The 24,618-nt window shown below is 39.4% G+C and overlaps 1 protein-coding gene across 2 annotated transcripts in view; it reads right to left on the reverse strand.

Annotated features, from left to right (window-relative positions):
* The window catches only part of EDC3 (enhancer of mRNA decapping 3), a 57,416-nt gene extending 40,831 nt beyond the window's left edge, over positions 1-16,585 (reverse strand). Inside the window, exons 1-2 of one of the 2 annotated variants that reach the window (XM_043489407.1) lie at positions 16,442-16,579; positions 9,936-10,036 (exon numbers count right to left, since the gene is read on the reverse strand). The gene's annotated coding sequence lies outside the window, so the exon portion shown is untranslated. Of the gene's footprint in view, positions 1-9,935; positions 10,037-16,441 lie in introns of both variants that reach the window. The other variant, XM_043489406.1, reaches the window with a different exon arrangement.
* Between the last annotated feature and the right edge of the window lie 8,033 nt (positions 16,586-24,618).

Consider the following 24,618-nt stretch of genomic DNA (forward strand, 5'->3'; position numbering starts at 1 on the left):
AGTTTACTCAAATTCATTTCCATTGTGTCTGTGATGCCATCCAACCACCTCATCCTGTTGTCCCCTTCTCCTCCCGCCTTCAGTCTTTGCCAGGATCAGGGTCTTTTCCAATGAGTCAGCTCTTCACATCAGGTGGCCAAAGTACTGGAGCATCAGCTTCAGCATCAGTCCTCCCAATGAATATTCAGGACTGATCTCCTTTAGGATGGACTGGTTGGATCTCCTCGCTGTCCAAGGGACTCTTAAGAGTCTTCTCCAACACCACAGTTCAAAAGCATCAATTCTGTGCTCAGCTTTCTTTACAGTCCAACTCTCACATCCATACATGACTACCGGAAAAACCACAGCTTTGACTAGACCGACCTTTGTTGGCAAAGTAATGTCTCTGCTTTTTAATATGCTGTCTAGGTTGGTCATAACTTTTCTCCCAAGGAGCAAGCGTCTTTTAATTTCATGGCTGCACTCACCATCTGCAGTGATTTTGGAGTCCAAGAAAATAAAGTCTGTCACTGTTTCCATTGGTTCCCCATTTATTTGCCATGAAGTGATGGGACCAGATGCCATGATCTTAAGTTTCCTGAATGTTGAGTTTTAAGCCAACTTTTTCACTCTCCTCTTTCATTTTCATCAAGAGGCTCTTTAGTTCTTCTTTGCTTTCTGCCATAAGGGTGGTGTCATCTGCATCTCTGAGGTTATTGATATTTCACCCAGCAATCTTGATTCCACCTTTTGCTTCATCCAGTCTGGCATTTCGCATGATGTACTCTGCATGTAAGTTAAATAAGCAGGCAATTGCAGCCTTGACATACTCCTCTCCCAATTTGGAACCAGTCTGTTGTTCCACGTCCAGTTCTAACTGTTGCTTCCTGACCTGCATACAGATTTCTCAGGAGGTAGGTCAGGTGGTCTGGTAATTTTCCACAGTTTGTTGTGATCCACACAGTCAAAGGCTTTGGCATAGTCAATAAAGCAGTAGATGTTTTTCTGGAACTCTCTTGGTTTCTTGATGATCCAACAGACATTGGTGATTTGATCTCTGGTTCCTCTGCCTTTTCTAAATCCTGCTTGAACATCTGGAAGTTCACAGTTCACATACTGTTGAAGCCTGCCTGGCTTGGAGAATTCTGAGCATTACTTTGCTAGTGTGCGAGATGAGTGCAATTGTGCACTCTTTGGCATTGCCCTTCTTTGGGATTGGAATGAAAACTGACTTTTCCCAGTCCTCTGGCCACTGCTGAGTTTTCCAAATTTGCTGGCATATTGAGTGCAGTACTTTCACAGCATCATCTTTTAGGATTTGAAATAACTCAACTGGAATTCCATCACCTCCACTAGCTTTGTTTGTAGCGATGGTTCCTAAGGCCCACCTGACTTCACATTCCAGGACGTCTGGCTCTAGGTGAGTGATCACACCATTGTGGTTATCTGGGTCATAAAGATCTTTTTTGTATAGTTCTTCTGTGTATTCTTGCCACCTCTTCTTAATATCTTCTGCTTCTGTTAGGTCCATACCATTTCTGTCCTTATCGTACCCATCTTTGCATGAAATGTTCCCTTGGTATCTCTAGTTTTCTTGAAGAGATCTCTAGTCTTTCCCATTCTATTGTTTGCCCCTATTTCTTTGCTTTGATAGCTGAGGAAGGCTTTCTTATCTCTCCTGCTATTCTTTGGAACTCTGCATTCAAATGGGTTTATCTTTCCTTTTCTCCTTTGCCTTTAGCTTCTCTTCTTTTCTCAGCTATTTATAATGCCTCCTCAGACAACCATTTTGCCTTTTTGCATTTCTTTTTCTTGGGGATGGTCTTGATCACTGTCTCTTGTACAATGTCACGAATGTTAGATCCATGAATCAAGGCAAGTTGGAAGTGGTCAAACAGGAGATGGCAAAAGCAAACATCAATATTTTAGGAATCAGAACTAAAATGAACTGGAATGGGTGAATTTAACTCAGATGACCATTATATCTACTAGTGTGGGCAAGAATCCCTTAGAAGAAATGGAATAGCCATCATAGAAACAAGAGTCCAAAATGCAGTACTTGGTTGCAATCTCAAAAATGACAGAATGATCTCTGTTCGTGTTCAAGGCTTAACCTGGTACTCTGTCACAACAGGTAGGGTGGCGGTGGTGGGATGTTCAAGAGGGAGGAGACATTTTGGGAGCTTAACCTGGTACTCTGTCACAAATAGTGGGGTGGGGGTGGGCAGGAGTTTCAAGAGAGAGGGGATACATGTATAACAGATGATTTATGCTGTTGTATGGCAGAAACCAACACAACACTGTAAAGCAATTATCCTCCAATTAAAAACAAATTTTTTAAAAAGCACTTCCAATATTATCTCCTAGAAACAGTATTATCACTATTAGATTACTTATCACATTTTCTTTATTGATTGCTTTTTGTTCCCATCTGCCCACTGCACACATCATCTCCCAATGTGAGATGATGTATGAGAAACTCCTTTAATAAGAACTCTTAATGTTATTACTAATGTGAATGACTAAATTTCTGATTATTTTGTTAAAATGTTATGAGTAATAACCAAATTATCCACATTATCTTTGGGTATAAAATGCACATTTGTGCCCCATCTGTGTTTCTACTTTTTTACATTAAAATCTCAAAAGAAAAAAACAGATGTTAAAATATATGTGTATATATACAAACACACACATACACATTACTCATATATAGCTGAATGTCACTCAGCCATAAAAAGAATGGGATAATGACATTTGCAGCTACATGGATGGACCTAGAGATGATCAGACTAAGCAAAATAAGTCAGAGAGAAAGACAAATACCACGTGATATCACTTGAATGTGAAATCTAAAATACGCTACAAATGAACATATCTGTGAAACAGAAATAAACTCACAGATACAGAGAACAGACTTGTTGCCAAGGAGGAGAGGAGGTGGGGCAGGGAAGAACTGGGAATTTAGGATGAGCAGATGCAAACTATTAGATATAACATAGATAAACAGCAAGGTCCTACTGTACAGCACAAGGAACTATATTCAATACCCTCTGATAAACCATAATAGAAGAGAAAATTAAAGAGAATGTATAATATGACTGGATCACTTTGCTGTACAGCAAACATCAACACAGCACTATAAATCAACTGTAAATAAAATGCTTTTAAGTTGAACAAATTATGTAAATAAAAGAAATGAAAGGGTTGCAGTAAAAACATCAGATAAAAGATTAAGGCAAAAACATTAAAAGAGTTAATTCATGCCTAAACAATATATATTATTACTGAGGATACAACTCACTAATAATATATATTGCTATAATTTTCCATTTAGGCAATTTGATTATGTCAAAACATAATGTAGAATATAAACAAGTATATAAAATATTCAAAAATAAATTTTTAAAAAGTCAGTAGAAGAGAATTAATACAATCTTCTGCAATGAACCAAGCAGGAAATATTTTTAAAAATAAAATAATATAGATACTGAGTTTAATAATCTTATCAGGCTTTGTATCTCCAGTTAAAGAATACAAATACTGCATACCTTGCTTCAGTTGTTAAGACAAGTGGTAATGGATATTCATCAGTAGAAAGTCAACCCTGATCTAAGTTTCATAATTTATATATACACATTTACTCAAAATGGGTCATAGACTTAAATGTAAAATGTCAAACTATAAAACTTTTAGTAAAAACATAAGAGAAGCCTTCAGGATGTAAGGTGAGGCAATGAATTCTTCAACTGGACACCAAAAGCACGACCTATTAAGGAGAAACTGATCAGACTTCTTGAAAATTAAAAACTTTCATTCTGCAAAAGGATCCTGATTAGGAGGATTTTTAAAAAAGTTACAGACTGGGAAAAAATATTTACAAATCATACATATGACAAAGACTAACGACCAGTATCTAGAATACATAAAGAACTCCCAAAATTCAGTGATGGGGAAAAAAAAAAATCCAATCCATAGTGGGCAAAAGACACAAAAGACATTTCAACAAAGAGCTATACAGATGGCAAATAAGTACATGAAAAGATGTTCAACATCATTACATTAACCACTAGGGAAATGTAAGCTAAAACCACAATGATACACTACTAATGCCCACTAGAACAGCTAAAATAAAGAATGCTGACACACCACCTACAAGCTAAGGATGTGGAAAAACTGAATAACTCACACATTCATGCACTGCTGACGGAACTACTAAACGGTGCGGCCATTTTTTAACTTAAAAAAAAAAGAAGTCTAAACATGCAGACATCTCTGGTGGTCCAGTGGTTAAGAATCTGCCTGCCAATGCAGGGGACATGGGTTTGATCCCTGGTCCAGGAAGATTCCACATGCTGTGGGGCAACTAAGCTCATCTCCACAACTCCTAAGCCAGCACAGTGCAACCACAGAAAGCCTGCATGCAGCCAACAAAGATCCAGCGCAGCCAAAAATAAATAAATAGCCAAAACGGAGGCTATTAAAAAAAAAAAACAACTAAACACGCAACTCTTACATGACCCAGCAGTTGCACGACTAGTCATTTATCTCAGAGAATGGAAGACGTAACTCACGAAAAAACCTGTACTTGAATGTGTCTATCAGGTTTACTTCTAATAGCCTCAAACTGGAACAGGCTAGATGACTTTCCATGTGTCAAAGGTTAAACACAAACCGTGGTATGGAGAAAAAGTGAAAAAAGCCAACCCCAAAAGATTACATTCTTTATGATTCCATTTGTGTAATACTCTTGAAATGATAGCTATAGAAATGGAGAAAAGAAGAGTGGTTCCCAGGAGTGATAGAAGAGGCAGAGACACAGGGAAACAGGGATGGCTATAAATGAGCAACATGAGGGATGCCTGTGGTAAGGGAACATTCTGCATCTTGACCATATGATGTCAATATCCTGGTAGTGACACCGTACTATTGTTTTGCAAGATGTTACCAACAGGGAAAATCAGTCAGGGTATAAGGAATCTCTCTGTATTATTTCTTATAAGTACATATGGATCTACAGCTATCTCAAACAAAAAGGTCAATAAAAAAAAAAAATCAATGTCTTCTACCACATTAACAAAACAAATGGGAAATCATGTATGATCATGTCAACAAATGCAGAAAGATAATCTGACAAAATTCAACATCATCCATGACATAAAAAGGGAGCAGTGGCATCTATAAAACAATTATAGATAACATCATATTAATGGTGAAACAATGAATTCTTTCCCCTGAAGACTGGGACAAGGCAAGAATATCTACTCTCACCAGTTCTACTTCTTATTCAACATTATATTATAGGTGTTAGCTACTGCAATAAGAAAAAGAAATAAAAAGCAAAAATATTGGAAATGAAGATGTAAAGTTATTTTTATTTGTAAATTTTATTGTTGACTGTGCATGTAGAAAACCCTAAGGAATGCACCCCCTCCCCCCAAAAAAATCCTACTAGTATGAAACTTTAGCAGGGCTTCCCAGCTGGCACTAATGGTAAAGAACTGCCTGCCAATGCAGGAAACATAAGAGACATGGGTTCGATCCCTGGGTCGGGAAGATCCCCTGGAGGAGGATATGGCAACCCACTCCAGTATTCTTGCCTGAAGAATCCCATGGACAGATGAGCCTGGCAGGCTGCAGTCCACGGGGTCACAAAGAGTCGGACACGAAACAACTGAGCATGACTTTAGCAAGATCACAGGATACATGCTCAATATAAAATAAACAACTGTATTTTATACAATAGCAACAAACAACCAAAAATGAAACTTCAAAACACTGTTTAAAATAGTACTAAAAAACACAAAAACTTAGGAACATATCTAATGAAAACTGTGCTGGACCTCTATGATAAAAACTACAAAAGATTGCTGAGAAACATTAAAAGAAGATCTAAATAAATGGAGCGATGTACACACTCACAGACTGAAGAGCTTAACGTTATCAATTCTCCTCAAGTTGATCTGCAGATCAAATATAAATAAAGATCCCAGTTGGCCTTTTTGGAGAAACTGGAAAACTGGTCCTAAAATCTATATGGAAATGCAAAATACTTAGAATAGCCAAAACAATCATATAAAAGAAAAACAAAGGCCGTTGTTTTACACTACCTTATTTCAAGTTTTACTATAAAGCTATAGAAATCAATGTGGTATTGGTGCGAGGAGATAACCAGATGAACTGAACAGAGTTTAGAAGCAGACGTGTACACACATGGTTAACTGACTTCTGATCACAAGGTATCAAGATAAATCAATGGAAAAATCAAAAAGGATTTTTCAATAAATGGTGCTAGAACAACCGGATATATACGAGAACAAAATATCTTTCTATTCCTATCCCATATCAGATACAAAAAATTAATTCAAAATAAACTAAACATAAAAGTTAAAACTAAAACTACTAGGGGGAAAAAAAAAAACAGAACATCTAAGTGACCTTAGAGTAGAGAAAGATTTTTTAGACAAAACAGAAAAAAGTACTCATCATAAAAGAAAAAATTTTGATGAGTTCGATTTCATCAAAATTTAAAAGTCCTGCTCATCAAAAATCATCATTAAAGAATACAAATTGGAAGAGGTGTTGAAAAAAAGACGCTGGGAGGCAACTAGAGCAGCCTATTTAAGAGATAGTGGCAAGATGGAATAGGTAGAAGCAATGGAGAAGGGAAAAAGTTGAGATTCAAGACCAAGACTGATACAGGTGATGGTCTGAATTTGGTAATGATTTAATACAGTAATAGCTAACAGAAAGGGTGGGGGGGGGGAGAATCACCATTAAGAAAATAAAAAGTGAATGGAACACATGTAATCCCACAGCCTTTACACACATACTATTATATTGTGTAACAATAGCAGCAGCTAGTAATTTAGTGCTCATTTTACTATGTCTCAGGACTGAGTTAAAACTTTAGGGGCCTTCTTTAGGGGCCTTCAATCTTCATGACAACCCTATGAGACAGCTACTTTACTAACCCATTTTACAGATGGGGAATTTACAGCAGAGATTATAATGGATATTTACATACTTGTAATCAGAGCATAAAGGCAGCTTCTTAGTAAAATAGCATATTTTCCATGTGTATGTGCTATTCCATTGCATTCACATATCATTTTTTTCCTCAGTGGACATTTAGATAACTCAATTTTTCACAATTATAGTTAATGCAGCAATGATCAATTTCATTCTGTGCTTATCTTGAATAATTTTCTCAAGATAAAGCCTCAGTCAGTCAAAAGGTAAAACCACCTAGCTTTGATTACAATACACCATAGTAGAAAACTATCTTTTTTCCAAAACAAATCATTTTCAATTTTTTTTCAAACCAAATCATGCTCTAGATGGGTTAAGATAATCATACATTTAAAACAAAGGTACTGTTAAAAAAAATATTTAGGGAGGTATTCCATATAATCTAGCCCCATCTCAACATCATCCCAGTGAAGGCTACCTCCAAGGATCAAGCATTTCAAGAAAACTCCCAGATTTATGATGGCAAAAAGATGTTTCTGCCCTCTATTATAAGCACACCAAAACAAGAAAAGAAAAAAAAAGAAAAGGAAAGCCACAATTAAGGAGAAAATATTCACAAGAGATAGGATCCAGAATACTTACAAATAAGAAATAAAAAGAAAACATCAGTTTTTTAAAGCAGTCAAAAGAAGTTATATGAATAGTCAATAAACATATGAAAAGCTGTTGAACATCATTAATTAACAGGGAAATGTGAATTGAAACACAATGAGACACCCAAAAGTCCAGGATGGATGAATGCACAAACACTCCATAAAAATGCAGTATCATTCAGTCTTAAAAAAAGGAAGGTTTAGATATATGTTACAACATAGATGAACCTTGAAGACATTAAGTGAAAGTGAAATAAGACACAGAAGGATGTAACTTGTATGATTCCACTCACATGAGGTATCTAGAATAGTCAACCTCACAGGGGCAGAAAGTAGAATGGTGGTTTCCAGGGGCTGGGAGAGCAGGAAATAAAGTGTTACTATTTAACAGGTACAAAGTTTCAGTTTGATATGATAAAAAAGTTCATGATGGTGATGGTTGCATGACAATGTAAGTGAACTCAATGCCACTGAACTGTACACTTAAAAACTGTTAAAATGATACATTTTATATGATAAAATGTATACTTTACATTTAAAAAATTATTAGATTGTGAAAAGACCACCATAGACACTATATCCACACTACAGACCAAAAATGAAAGCACCAAATGTCTGTGACAGTGCGAAGCACTGAAACAACCTGTAACTGCTGACACTGTAAAATGATACATGCACTCTGGAAAAGAGGTTGGCAGTTTCTTATAATAGCAAATATATATCTGTGACCCAAAATTTCCTTTCTAGGATTTACCCAGGAGAAATAAAAACATATATTAACAAAAAGACTTGTACACAAGTGTACAAAGTACCTTTATAACAACAGTCAAAAACTGGAAACAAGGAGAAGAGAGGAAACAAATCATGGTATTAATTATACCACAGAACACCACTTAACAATAAAAAATAACAAACTACTTATGCTACTAATACAACAGAGATGATACTCAAAAACGGAAAGTCACACAGATACATTTATATGAGTCTATTTATAAGAATTTCTACAAGAGTAACTATAGTGAGAAAAATCAGAAGTCTTCCACCTTTAGGGAGGAAAACTGACTAGAAAGAGGCAGAGGGACTTGAGGAGTAATAAAAATGTTCTTTGTTTTTACTGATGCTGTAGTTACAAGGTTATACACATCTAGCAAAATTTACTGAATTGGGCATTTAACATCTATGCATTATTACTGTATGCAAGCTATATCTTAATTTTTTTTTAAAAAAAAGGAGGAAAACTATATGCAGCCAACATAACCAGTATAGCATGACACAGAATATTGTCATTCTTTCAATAAGAAGAGATTGATTTCCCAGAAAGGTTTTCCATAAAACATAAAGATGAAAACTCACACACTGGACAATCCCCGCAAAGATTAGGCATCTCATAAATGTCCAAAACAGAATTCTTAATTTTTTCAGCCTAACACTCAACATCCCCCAATTTGTTCCTTCCCAAGCTTTTCTCACAGCTTTTCAGGTGGCTCAGAAGTAAAGAATCCACCTGCCAAGGCAGAATATGTGGGTTAGATCTCTGGGTTGGGAAGAGCCCCTGGAGGAAATAGTTACCCACTCCAGTATTCTTGCCTGGAAAAATCCCATGGACAGAGGAGCCTGGCCAGCTACAGTCCTTGGGGTCACAAAAAGTTGGACACAACTTAGCAACTGAGCCTCAAGCTTTTTCCATCTCAATAAATGGCATCAACATACACTATACTGCTTAGACAAAGGGGAAAAAAAGTCAGGAGTCTTCTTGAGTCCTTTCTTGTCCTTCATCCCATACATTCAATTCATCAATAAGCCCTATTGGCACTACTTCAAAGATATGTCCATTTCTCTCCATCTCCCCTACCACTTACCTACTCTAAGTCACTATCATCTCATAATTGCAGCAGTCCCCTGTTACATCTCTGCTTCAATTTCTGCCCCTCCAATTCTTTCTCTACACTGCAGCCAGAGCAAATTTTAAAATGTAAATCAGTTGTCATGATTCTGCTTAACTTCCTTTCCGTGGACTGCAGGCCCTACACAATCTCATTTCTACTAACCTCTACAGACAACTTCATCTCTTACCACTCCTCTTCCTGTTCTCCAGACAACCTGACCTTGTTACTGTTCCTCAAATACATCAAGCTTGTTCTCTCCAAAATTCTGCACCATGTATTTTCAGAACACTCTTTCTGCAGTTATAAGAACGGCTAGTACTATCTTGTCTTTCAGTTACCTTCGAAAATGTCACCACACCAGAGGCCTTCCCTGGCTACCCAATTTAATGCAGCTAACTCCCTATCACTCTCCAACACTTTCTGTTATAATTTCAAAATGACTCACCATATGAATTATCTTATTTATATTGTATGTGTCATCCCAATAGAATGTAAGCTCCACGAGGGCAAGGGACCTTGTCTGTTTTGTTCAGCCAATAAGATTGCCTAGGATGGAAGAGGAACTCAGTAAATATTAATTCAATCAAAGGAGACATAATAAACTTGACAGAAGTTAATCCCTCAAAATCTAGAGTTATCTAAATATTTATATCTAAATGCCTTAGCTCTCCTTGGAAATGGTTCCAAAAACACAATATCCCTAAGCATATTCTATGTGAAATTCTATGTAAGACATGAAATCTAACACTGTTCTACACACAAAAGGAAGTCAGCAAACAGCAGGTGACATAGGGGCTTCCCTGGTGGCTCAGCGGTAAGGAATCCCCCTGCCAATGCACCAGACCAGAGTTTGACCCCTACATCAGGAAGATCCCCTGGAGAAGGAAATGGCAACTCACTCGAGTATTCTTGCCTGGGAAATCCCATGGACAAAGGAGCCTGAGAGGATACAGTCCATGGGGTTGCAAATAGTCAGACACAACTTAGCGACTAAACAACAGTAACTTACAATACTAAGCATAAAATGAAACACTGGCTTAGTGTTTTCCACAAAAAATAGAAAAGAAATAGAACAGCATTTTAAACAGTTTTCAAATATTAATTTCAGAAATATATCTACATAAAACATAAGTCTAAAAAAGGAAAAACAGCAAAAATATATTTAAAGGAGCACAAAAAGCACTCCTTCAGTTTAAAAAAAAAAAAAAAGAGGAGTGTCTCATTAGAAACACAAAAACCTAAGGACAAACTCCAGTAATTCTCTATTATTTAACTGAGCAAGTATCACAAAACTATGCTGACGGAACAGACAATAAAAGAAACAATGCATTAGCAGGCTCATCCATAATTTTTTTTTTTTTTTACTATAGAGTATTTCAAACATATACAAAGGTAGACAGAACAGCATAATGAACCCCACACACCCATCACTGAGTTGCAACAATTATCAATATATCTCAAAGGATTTAAGAAATCAAGTGAATTTCCAATGCCACACAATTTCCACAACACTGATGATGGAAAAAGGCACAAAATACACATGATTTTATGCTTATTTTCCCCTTCCTGATTGACCTTTGTCTACTTAATGTCACAAAATTATGAAGTTCCTTTCCTATCATTTATACTCCATCATAATCCTACTCTGATGCTGAGATTGATGCAAAATGAAAAGCTGTAATAGGAATTTTAGAAATGCCAGAAATCAATCAGATGGGAAAAGACTTTTACTTCTCCATTCAACATATATCTTTAAGGCACTGATATTACACATACAAGTTTATATTATGTTAATAATAACTAATAAGTAGGATTTTTAATAGTTTCAAAGAAAATTTCTTTATTAACTGAAAACAGTAAATCTAAAACAAGTGGAGTGCCAACATATGGATTTCTAGTCAGATGAACACACTAAGGGAGGACACACCCAAATCAAGACACAGTATTGTGAACACCCCAGAAGGCCCCACTGTGTTCCCACAAAGGCAGCCACTATTCTGATATCTATCACAAAAGGTTCATTTTACCTGTTTTTGAACTTCATATAAATGGAATCTTAAAAGTTCTCTTTTAAAGTATTTGGCTTCTTTTGCTCAATGTTACATCTGTGAGATTCACCCTTGTTGCATGTAGCAGCAGTTCATTCTCTCTCATGGCTATATAGTATTCTATTACATAACTATGCCTCAATGTATTTATCCATCCTACTCCTGATAGACTATTTCCAGTTTGGGGGCTATTATGAATAGAGAATTAAACAGTTTTGTATATGCCTTTGTAGTGGACAAATATACCCATTTATGCTGGGCATATTACATAGGAGTAGACACAGGTCCAATCCCTGGGTTAGGAAGATCCCCTGGAGGAGGAAACAGCAATCCACTCCAGTATTCTCGCCTGGAAAAGTCCATGGACAGAGGAGCCTAGAGGGCTACAGTCCATGGATTGCTATGAGTTGGACGCGACTGAGCAACTGAGCACACATGCTAGACACAGGATGATTTTGCTCAAATGCTATTAGGACTTCCAGACTACCAAATGCCACACTATGAGACTCTGGTGAATCATTTCTCTTGTAAGAAGCCTTTAGATAACAAAGTCAGGAAGACCTAAATAGTCTTCCACTCATCATGCAATTAAGGTAGTCATCAGAAATGATTCAAAAACAATTAGCCAATTACAGAGCTACAAACTTCCATCTCATCCACATCAGACAGAACTCTCAGCATTCAGATCTAATAGTTTGATATGCTAAGGACAATTAAATCAATAATTATGGATGAGTGGTTAGTTATGGATTTCTGAAAAACTAGATATTTTCCCACATATCTATGTAGAAACGTGTCTGTAGAATCAAAAGCTTGGAAATGACAGAGATCTTGAAAGAAAACAGCTACTAGTACAATCCTAAGTCCCTATCTTCCACAAAAGGCAGCGTAGTGAAAAGGGCATGGACTTCTGAAGTCAGACATCAAAGGCCAGAATTATGAGCAAATTATCCTAATCTGAGTCTCAACTGTCTCAATTATAATGGGAATTAGAGTTGACCCTCAAACAACATGGGCTTGAATGGCGCAGGTCCACTTAAAACACCCATTTCCTTCACTAAATACATCAGTACTACATGATGGGCAGTTGCCTGAATGTGAGACGCAGAACTGCAGATACAGAAGAACCATGTATATGGAGGGCTGACTATAGGTTATTCTCAGATTTTCAACTTTGCAGATGGTTGGAGGCCCTGGCCCCCAACTGTTCAAGAGTCAACTGTATACCAATTAAACGATCTCATAGAACCATTATGAAGATTAAATGAGATAATCTATATAATTTCTACCATGTAACAAATTTTATTTCAAATGTCTCTCTCTCTTTTTTTTGGTGCAGCTTGCAGGATTTTTATTCCCTGATCAGGGATTAAACCCATGCCCCCTACAGTGAAAGAGCAGAGTCTTAACCACTGGGCCACCAGGGAAGTCCTACAAACACCTCCTTTTCACAGAAGGAATACTGGCCAAATAGGGGATTCGAGTTATGGCCCTAGAAAATTATACTACGAGGGTCACCTTCTGTCTTACCTGAACAAAACTATAAAAATGCCTAAATTACCTTTACAACATCTTGGAAATGAAGTCTCAATCTTCAAATTGGAATACACATATCCTTAGGAGTACACAAAGATATGCAAGCAAGGGAATCAACTTCCATCCCACTCTATCATAAACCTGATCTACCTAGATAACAAAGACTTTCAACCATAAAATGTATTACCTTAAAACAGGAGTCAGAAAACTACACCCATGTACCAAATCTGGCCCACTATCAACAAAGCAGTATTGGAAGAGAACCTCGTACAGCTCTCTGCTTGCTGTCTGTGGCTGTTTCTGCACTTCAGTGAGAGAGCTGAGGAGTACTAATGGAGACCACATGGCCCACAAAGCCTACCATCAAGCCCTTTACAGAAAAAGTTTGCGGACTCCTGTTTTAGGATACAATTCTGTGGGCTGGATACAAGCTCAAAAAGAAAAAAGAAAAATAAGAAATGGACAAATTCCCAGAAGGATAAAATTACCAAAACTTATAAAAAATTATCATAAAGTAAAAGAAAATCCAGATAGACCTGTATCAAGTAAAGAAATTGAATGAGTAATTTAAAATCTTCCCACAAAGAAAAGCCCAGGCCCAGAGGACTTTGCTGGTAAACTCTATCAAATGTAAAGAAAGAAATAATTACCAATCCTACATAAACTCTTTCAAAAAAACAGCAGAGTAACGTTTTCCAACTCATTTTATGAGGGTAATTTTACTCTTGATACTGAGTCCAGTCCAAAGACATCACAAGAAAAGGAAACCTCAGACCAATATTCCTCACAAAAATTTTTAATATCAGCAAATTGAAAACAGCAATATATAGAAAGTAGGATACACCACGACTCAACAGAATCCATTCTAGGAACACAAGATTGGCTTAACATCTGAAAATCAGGTAATGTAATACACCATTTATACACAGCCATATCTTCAAGGGCTTTTTTTTTTTTTTTACTATAAGAAAGGTTATCTATATACTTTTAAAGCATCAAATTGCTATTAGATTTATAAAACTTTGTATTTATTTTTTAAAAGTCAATATTTACAACCTAACAGAAATTACACACTAAACCATTTTCAATTAAATATTTAAATTACTTAAATTTATGATGACCCTTCCATTTCATTAAACTACACTGGGCAAATCTTGAGATTAACCAGATGATACTTTCTCTCTTCACTTCATTAGGCAACAAATTTGATAAGAACACTCTTCAGACAAGGCTTCAAATACACACTGCATATAAGAAAGTGACAGACCCTCAATAAGTTCCCAGCTGTACCTGAATCCATAAATCAAATTCCTACAGACACAGACGCCCAAAGTCATGACGTCACCTAATTTAACCACAATAGGGCAAATCTCCCACCCCATCTCACCCACCAGGTCATCAGAAAAGACTCAAATGCCTTGCCAAAATTCAGACACATTATCAATACAGATACTGTACTCCTTTGGGATACTAATATGGACGTCCTGTCCTGTTGTTCTGATTGAAGAATTCTAATAACCCTGTTCCTGTGGTTCATAAGAACAGAAAAATGCCATATTTTCCACCTTGCATTACTTACAAATCTCAGACTCTCAAGCATCTTAATTAAACATTTTCCAGTCGAACCTTTTTCAAACTACAGGTCTTTAGCAGTCAGATCCAATATAGGTCAGAATCAGTTTAGTGAGTTACAATCAACTTTTTTTTTCAATCAAATAGAAAATGTTTAGAGGGTACCACACACATAGAAGGCAAACTTTTGTTTCCTGTGTACACATTTTACGCATGCAGGCGTCACAAAGAGTCAGCATGCAAAATACATTAACTGTGGGTCACAGGTCACAAAGGTTAGAGACACTATTAGTCCCACAGTCCTCAAGAAGGCTTCAACAAAAAATTCTTAGCAAATACATCTGAATCAGTTGTAATGAGGTGGATGAAACTGGAGCCTATTATACAGAGTGAAATAAGCCAGAAAGAAAAACACCAATACAGTATACTAACGCATATATATGGAATCTAGAAAGATGGTAACGATAACCCTGTATGCGAGACAGCAAGAGACACAGATGTATAGAACAGTCTTTTGGACTCTGTGGGAGAGGGCGAGGGCGGGATGATTTGGGAGAATGGCATTGAAACATGTAAATTATCATATGTGAAACGAATCGCCAGTCCAGGTTCCATGCATGATACAGGGTGTTGGGGGCTGGTGCACTGGGATGACCCAGAGGGATGGGAGGGGGAGGGGGGTGGGAGGGGGGTTAAGGATGGGGAACTCATGTACACCCATGGTGGATTCATGTCAATGTATGGCAAAACCAATACAATATTGTAAAGTAATTAGCGTCCAATTAAAATAAATAAATTTATATTAAAAAAAAAACAAAAAATTCTTAGCAATCAAAAAGCTATTTTTTTGTAACCATTTCCATTTCATAAAGAGAAACCAAAAAATAAGAATTCTGTGCTCAGTACACTTAATCTTCCATTAATAAACAAAAGACTAGAATCCATCTGAAGTTTCCAGTTGAAACAGTGACCTGCTCAGAGGCAGTCACTTAAGTTTTGATGGGATTAAGACCTCTATTTGACAGACCAGAAATCAGTTTAGTCTGTGGCTAGGAAAGAGAACAAAAACCAATCTGGGTCTGGAGATCCTCATCTGTAACGGCAGGAGTGGGCTGTTTGGACTCCTACCTCTGGAACTGGGAGGTTTGTTGACAGCCTACTGCCCAAGCAGGTGAGGACTATACCTCCCCCACACCACAACACTTGAACCATTCAACAAGTCAATTACTGATCAATTCAACCAATATCACACAAAGAGTACTGATAATAAAAAACTAAGACGTACACCAACAACAGTAAAGAATCAAGGGGGAGTCTCCAGGAATAGCAGAAGCTGACCTCTGTCAGGTATCACTAATTTCTCAGCCACCCTTCCCTCTCAGACTCCAATTCATCTCCATCCCCCAGCTATCTGTCATGGATGTGGCACTAGCGTTCTTCCCTGCCACCGTACTCCACTGTGCAAAAGGAAACTGAGGCAGGGAGCAATGAGGGGGTGGGCTGCAGGAGCCATTAACAGGCTAAGCTAAGAGCCTAGGCCGCTAATGCCTCACACCTCCCACAATTCCTCGACTGTTGAGAGTCCCGCTCACTCGACCTCCACCTCAAACCATATCCCGGAGGCAAGTCCTAATAATGGGCCCCCGCGCACCCGAAGCGGCCCCCATCTCGAACCCACCGCTCTAGAAGTCTGCAAGGCCTGGAACCACGAAGCCTAAAAGCAAACTCTCCCAGCAACCCCGGAAGACCCCTCCCACGAGCGCCCACCAGCCACCCGCCTCTCCGTCGGGCCTACCTCTACGCGACCGAGCCTGCGCCTCCTCGGTTCGCTACATCAAGCCTGCCCCGAAGCCCCGCAAGACCCTGAGACTAAAGGTCTTCTTCACACCCACCCCCACAGCCGCGGCCGCCGCCGGAAGCGCCCTGCGTCTCCACGCCACCGTCGTGAGGTCACTTCCGGCGCGACGCTTCGGAACCCGGGGGCGGGGCGCCCGGGAAATTTGAGAATTTGGAAACAATAACTTTGGGGACCAGCTGTGTGGCGTTCCAGAACAGCGCCTGCTAGGCCTGGTTCCCCGTGCCCCGGCTACCTATATCGGATGGAGTCTGGGTTCGAGTTGGAGTCTTGCCTGCGTTCCAGGCGCGGTTGCTGGGGAGCTCTCTTCCCTCTTGTAGTACTGATGGAAAGCTCCGACTTCCCTTCCAGTTCCTGTTATGCTAATCGCCGAACCAGAGCGGAAGACTTTGGCTGCCTCTGTTCTCGTGGCCCCTCTCCTCGATCAGTTGCAGCTGTGGGATGCAATTAGTAGGCTCCCATGATGGATTAAAGGGGGAAAAATTTCCTTCGTGGTTGATCTTCAAAGTTTAGCAGCTTCAGCTCGTTTTGGGCATAGTGTCAGCTAATCTGTGCTTGAATACCTTTCCCCACTCCCACCCCTAGTACTCAGCACACGGGAAAGTGCCACTCTCCTTCCTGTGGCATTTTACCGTCTCGTCGTCTTGATTTTGAAAAAAGCAGCCATTTAGGATCAAGACTGAATGTAATGAGGAAGTTTATAGTTTGCAAGGTCATCTTGAAGCCTGAAGCCTGAAGCCTGACAGTGGTTTAGGAACCACTGCTTGAGCAGGCAGCATAGAGGAGGGCAGGGGTTCCAAATTTGGCTCGGCAAAATAAGTTGAAGAACTTTAAATTTTTTTCTGGTTTCATGAACTGTCCCTTTCCTTACACCAACACTAAAGATTCTGTTTTAGTAGGTCTGGAGAAGCCATGGCATCTGTTATTTTAAAGGTTTCTTCCAGTCAATTCTTAGCAAACCAAGGTTTAGGAACCCCTGCTGTATCAGACTCAGAGTTGAATCTTTGCTCTACCTTTTAATTATTATTATCCTTTTACAAAGGAGCTGTGCCTCTCTGGAGATAATAGCTAACAGTTACTGTGAAATTAATGAGATTTGCTGACCATGATTGATATTCCACACACAGACACACACACAAAAAGGTTGTTAATTCTCTTGTGCCTCCCTTTGGTTATGGTTCTATGCATGTGTGCTACGTCACTTCAGTATAGTCCACTCCAAATTATTTTTTAAACTCACAGGAGAATCAACCTTTCATCTTGTTCTCTGTAGCAAACACTGCTGTAACCCCAGAGGTCAGTTGGATCCTACTCTTGCATCCCCATCACCTTGCACAGTGCCTGCCAAATAGTAGGTGCTAAAATAAGTGTGTATTGAATGAATGAAAGGATTGTCCAGAGACCCTCTATATATACTTTCCCTGGAGCTCAAACTGAGAGTCTCTATTCAGATCTGAAGTCTGAGTTGGTCAGCCACTAAACTTTGGAAAAGAGATCAGCAACTGCCTTAATTCTACTAAATGAATTGCTCTGCTTAGAGAATTCTGCTGTATTGTTTTGGAACTTTGACCTCATTAAAAGATCAATCACCCAGACTTTTAAGTTTCTTAAAGCTTTTAAGCATTATTGAGTTTCTCCTTTGATCTACAGAGAATGGCAAATACATTCAGAATTGGAACAGAGAATCATTGTTTCACACAGTTTTACACAAGTGGTATGTTCTCTCAAAAGAATTGGGGATGTTCATTAATTGCACAAAAAAGTCAGGTTAAAGATCAGCATATTATAGAGTTAGGGAAGCCGGGGAGTCCTGCTATAATGTTGTTCCAAACTCCTCGTCTTTGCTACAACCACCATATATACAGACTGACTCAGTGTGTTAAAACTGAACACTAACTGGGACAAGGAATACCCACTATGTTCCTGAAACATACTGTTGTACAAAGTAGCAAAGAAGCTATCAAAGACTGCTACATTTTTGTTAAAATAACTCAGATGCTAACTTGAGGCTCCCACTGGTCAAAAGTAGGACAGTTTGGGCATCAATAATAACAAAAGAAATTCATCAAATATATTAAGATCCATGTGTCACTAATGATAATTTTTGAAAACTTAATTGGAAACATATTTAACCGTACACCTAGTGCGCTCACTCCTATTTAAGAGAAATGAAAATCTATATTTAAAAAAAAAAACAGTACATGAATATGCATGGCAGCCTGAGACTAGCAGTAGGCATTACCATCCCAGGACAACATTTTGGCATCCAGAAAAAGTTACATAGAGTTTGGAAGAGGGGGAATCCAGGCTGATTACAACAGAGGCACTTTTTATGGTTACACCCATTTAAGGATTGTCATCAGCCAAAACCATATTAGAAATTGATTTCAGAACTCCTTTACCTTATAGCAATTGATAGTATATAAAATTGCTGATTAATAGCATAGAGAAACAGGATTTTTTTTTAAAGTTCAGAGACTTTCCTGGTGGTCCAGTGGTTAAGAATCTGCCTGCTAATTCAGGAGATAAGGGCTCGAACAATTCCAGGGAAGATTCCACATGCTGTGGGACAACTAAGCCCATGCACCACAACTACTGAACCCACACTATAGAGCCTCATGCTCCGCGACAAGAGAACCCCTGCAATGAGAAGCCCCTGAAATGAGAAGCCCACACACCACCACTGCAGAGTAGCCCCCACTTGCCACAGCCAGAGAAAGCCCACACACAGCAATGAGGACCCAGCACAACCAAAAATAAAATTAAAATTAAATTTTAAAATGTAAATAAAATTTTCATTCCATAGTTCTTTGATTGGTTCAGTAAACATTTGTAGAGGAGCTGTGTACTAAGTGCCCTGCACTGTGCTAGGTACTGGGATAGGGATAAAGCCCTGCTTTCAAGGTGCTTCCATTCTAGAAGGAAAAACAAAGAATTACAGATGAGCATGGTACAAAAGCACAGAGCACCATGAAAGCACATGTGATGAGGAAGTGGGAGAAGCAGACACAGACAGGGGAGCACAGGGGTTCCTAGATGTGACATCTAAGCTGATGTACAAAGGACAAACAGGGATTCATTAAGTGAAACCTGGAGAAAGATCATTTCAGCAAAGGGAGAGTTACATAGAAGGCCAAACGAATGTGCGTTAGCACAGCCCACCCAGGGAAACACAGGGAGTTCAGCTTGGAAGGAGCGTAAATGGGGGGAAGCATAAAAGGGGGGAAGTGATGATAGATAGATCCAGAAAGTTAGGCAGGAGCCAGATCCCAGAGAGCCTTCCATGCCATCAGGAGCTTGGGTTTATGCCAAAGGCAATGGGAAACAAATACAAAGTTTTAAGTAAGGAAATGTCCTGGTCAGACTGATGTTATGGAGAATGGACTTAAGAGAAACAAAACTGGCGGGAGTGAGATCAGATGAGAAATGACAATAATTCACACTAAGGCATTAGCAAGTCAGGCTGATAAGGAGAAGACAGTTTATAAAGATGTTTAGGAGAAGTAGAATCAATGCCTAGGTTTATGGCTAAGACTGAAGATTGTTTGATGGTGCTGTTTGCTCAGATATGGAATAGAAGAGGATGAAGATCTTATAGGTAAGCAGTAAGACAATAAATTCTGGTCTGCTTATGTTGAGCTTAAGGTACTGTGGGATCAGTTAAAATCCTTAGATTTGGGACACTGGCGGCCTTGCCCTTGACTCACTCTGTAGGTAGTTTCCACTCTGATTTTCCTTGAACCAAGACTTTTCTGTGGTGTTCAAGTGACCAACCACTCAGAGCTCACACCCCTCCTTCCATTTTGCCTTCCTAGGATTCCCTAACTGTCTCCCAAATGGCTCCAAGCCCACTTGCAGCCTGTAGACAAGCCTCTTCCCCAGGCCTATCCTCCTGATAGTGAACCTCACCATCATACAACGCCCCCAAGCCCAAGGAGGAGCCAAAAATGGGACTGCTTGGGAGGAGTGAGACTGAAGAGTGGGAATTCAGGCTGAGGGGAACACACGTGTGAACCTGTGAAACCCCTCACCATAGAAGGGAGCGGGAAGGAAAGAGGAGGGGGATAGGGACCTCCGTGTGTCCTCTGGCCCTGGCCATGCACATGCCAGGAGTAGGTCATTTCATAGTCTGGAACGTGTAGCCATCTGGTGGGAAACTGGATATATAGATCTGGAGCTCAGGAGAGAGATATGAGGTTTAGAATTCATCAATACTCAGGCAGTAATTGAATTTCCAGTAATGGAGTATCCAAGGATAACACATAGCATAAGAAGGGTCAAAGGCCAAAGACAGAACTTTGAAGGACACCAACATTTACAGGATACACACAGGAATTAAATGTTTTGTAGATAATGTTTTTTAGGTAAAACCAGTGAACAGCACCCACTTGTCTTTCCTGACTATAGGAAGGAGCAATTGTTTTAACAAGACTTGCTTCTGCCTTAATGTGATTTTGGCCACCCTAACAGTCTCTATTAAGGATATCAACCATCAAAGAATCAAACAAAGTCTTAGGTCAGTAACAGCACAATACTCCTCTATAGTTCTTGACTTAACAGTACCTGTCATGGAGTTCTAGAATGGTAGAGATGAAAGGAAACCTTTGAAATTATCTACTTCACCCCCCATTGTATGGGTAAGGGCTTAGCAAATTAATAGTGGATTCAACACTGGGACTCGGGTCTCCATGACTTATATGTAGGCAGAATATGTCCCAGTCTGCCTAAAACAGTCCCAGTTCACACTTGTTACTCATAATAATTATTATCACCTACCTTTATCCTTAAATATGTTCAGCTTAGACAAAAAATTCCATAGTCACCTTATTTATATAGCATAAATTTTAGGGCCAGGCAAGCATTGCTATTTATTTATATGATTATTTATCTTTTATGTGATCTCAAACGTTTAAGTGTCTTAAACTCTTACACATCATTTTATAAGTGAGGTAACTAACATGTGAAAACAGATTCCAGACCATAAAATGCTAAACAAAGATCAAGATTAAAAATAATAACCTTAGATCAGGCAAGAGTTTCTTAAATATGACACCAAAAGCCCAACAACAAAAGTCAGTCAGTTCAGTCACTCAGTTACATCCAACTCTTTGATTGCAGCATGCCAGGCTTCCCTGTCTATCACCAACTCCCAGAGCTTGCTCAAACTCATGCCCATCGAGTCAGTGATGCCATCCAACCATCTCATCCTCTGTCGTCCCCTTTTCCTCCCACCTTCAATCTTTCCCAGCATCAATGTCTTTTCCAATGAGTCAGTTCTTTGCATCAGGTGGCCAAAGTATTGGAGCTTCAACTTCAGCATCAGTCCTTCCAATGAATAGTCAAGGTTGATTTCCTTTAGGATTGATTGGTTTGATTTCCTTGCAGTCCAAGGGGCTCTCAAGAGTCTTCTCCAATACCACAGTTGAAAAGGATCAATTCTTTGGCTCTCAGTTTTCTTTATGGTCCAACAATAAAAGTAAAAATAGATAAGTTGTACTCCATCAGAATGTAAAAAGATGTCCCACAGAATAGGGGAAATATTTGGAAATCATATATCTGACAGGGATATAGTGTCCAGAATAAATAACTCTCACACCTTAACAACAAGAAAATGAACAACTCAATTTAAAAATGGGCAAAGTACTTGATAGACACCATCAAGTCTATCATGGAAGTTAATGGGGAAATGGATTTATCTTATAGGACTTTATCTCACCCTCAAACTTGTTGTAATTTCCTCACTTCATTAAACAAGAACCCCCCAAAGAAACGAATCCAGATTTGTCAAGGGATAGTTTTGCATTTTGGCTGAAATCATCTGAGAATTGCCTTCCCCTTCTATTTCATTTTGATGAAATCAACTTAAATAGGAATCACTGCAGATGAGGTTGGACTTGGAGGATCATCCCAAGGAGTCTGTGGTCCACTCCCACAGCTAGAAACCTCTCTCCCTCAATGCAATGTCCTCTCTCCTCCTACACCTCTCCCACCACACCCTGTAATCCTTACCATGTCCTTAGTTTTTTCTTTTAAGCTTCTTTCCCAGTGTCTAAGCTAGAAAGAATTATCTTAATTTTTTTAATGGAGCAGGGATAGATATTAAGCAAAGAACAGAGGGCATCTAGAACTGTGCTGGATAATAGGGGAAGGTGTGTTGCCCATCTGAAAAGATGTTCAAGAAGAGAACAGACAGCAACAGTTACTGGCCAGGCAGCAGCTTTACCAGAGGCCCCTCCCAGCTCCAGCCCTTAGCCTCTGTGTCCTCCCCTTTCTTCCCTTTCTGGGATCCTCAAAGAGAAACAAGCTCAGCAACAATCGGTCTTTTCAGAGGCTGCCACTGAGTTGCCACTTCTTCCTCCAGTCCTGGGGCTTTAAATAGTTTCAGGAACATCAGCTTCACAACTCTCAGGTTCCCAGGCAAGATTGAAGGGTTGCGTGCAGACACACTCCTGATTTTTCTCACCTGGTCCTATGAGCCAGCTATTAAAATGTTCAGGGGAGGCAATTTCACTGTGCAGACACGCAGGTGGACCCAACAGAAATGTTGGTAGGGAGGGGGTTGAATGGGAAAGCCTCCCAGCTCACCAAGTCTAACAGTCCACAGTCTGGGCATGCTTCCAGGTTCGTTGTGCTCCTGGGGACTTAGAAGCTAGGTGTCCTCCCCAAGCATATCTCAAGAGTCAGACTACTGTGCAGAATGTTTAGGAGTTCAGGACACTTGTGCATGTCCCCCATGTCCCAAATAAGTGAACACAGCAAGCTGGTTATCTTCTTGCTCTCTTGCTCTCCTCCTCACGACCACTCACCTCACAGTCGTATCCTGACACATCTGATGCTCCCCTTGCAAGGGAAGTGCTAGGAAAAGAGGGAAGTAGATGAATAATTTCACATATAGGGTAAAAACATTTGCAAAAAGTGATAAACCCAAGAATGCTCTGGGCTGTTTCACAAGTTTGCATTTTCTTTTTTTTAAATGTATTCATTTATTTATTTGGCTGTGCCAAGTCTCAGTTGCAGCATGTGGAATCTTCAGCCTTTGTTGCAGCATGTGGGAATTTTTTAGTTGTGGCATGGGAACTTCAGTGGCAGCATGTGGGGTCTAGTTCCCTGACCAGAGATCAAGCCCAGGCCCCCTGCATTGGGCGCTTGGAGTCTTAGCCACTGGACCACCAGGGAAGTCCCTCTTTCTTTCTTTTTCTAAAGTAGATTGAGAGTATTCTGTGAAGGAACCACCAAGAGATGCTCAGGAAAAGTCCCAACAGGGAAATATATCTTTACTCATCACCCAGTCCTTTGGAAAGATCAGATAGAGGTGTGAACAAGGGAAAAGTAAGCCCAGAGAGGAAAACAAGATGCTCCAAGTCACCCATAAAGTTATCAGAGAGGGTCTGACTAATGAACAAGTATTTATGGTATGCCAACCATGTGCTCAGCCCCAGAGCTAGAAGCTGGGATGGAGGCAACAAAGAAATAGGCCTGCCCTGAGGAAGCTTATTGTTGAACAAGGGAAACAAAATTAACATAGTGTATCAGTTATTTTTTGCTGTGTAACAAACTCCCCCAAAATTTAATGACTTGAAATAACAATCACTTATTTAGCTCATTACTCTTTGAGTTAGTTCGGTTATTCTGCTAATTAGACTAGGCCTGGTTGGTCTTGGCTGGATTCACTCAAGGAAGGTTGACTGGGGTCTAGCTGCTTTAAGGTGGCCTTTACTTGGTTAACTTCCTGTTTCACATAGTCTGTTATCCTCTGGCCAACTAACCTGGATTTGTTCTCATGGTGGTGGCAGGATTCCAAGAGAGGACAGACATGTTCAAAGTTTATTGAGGCTGGACTCAGAACTAGCATCCCATCACTTCCAATGCATTCTGTTGACCAAAGCTGGTCATGAGGCCAGCCTAGATTCAAGCGCTGGGGAAATAGACTATACCTCTTTACAGGAGGAGATATAGAAAGTCACTTTGCAAGGGACATAGATATATGAAGGAAAGAAAAATTGGGCCACCATTAACTGACCACTCCTAAGAAGTAACAAGAGAAACAAAATAGTAAATGGCTAAGGGCTACTCTGTGCTTAGGGGTAGTTGACCAGGTCCCAGGCCTGGGACATGGA

Source organism: Cervus canadensis, chromosome 17 (assembly GCF_019320065.1).
Source record: "Cervus canadensis isolate Bull #8, Minnesota chromosome 17, ASM1932006v1, whole genome shotgun sequence".
In the NCBI taxonomy this organism is placed as follows: Eukaryota; Metazoa; Chordata; class Mammalia; order Artiodactyla; family Cervidae; genus Cervus; species Cervus canadensis.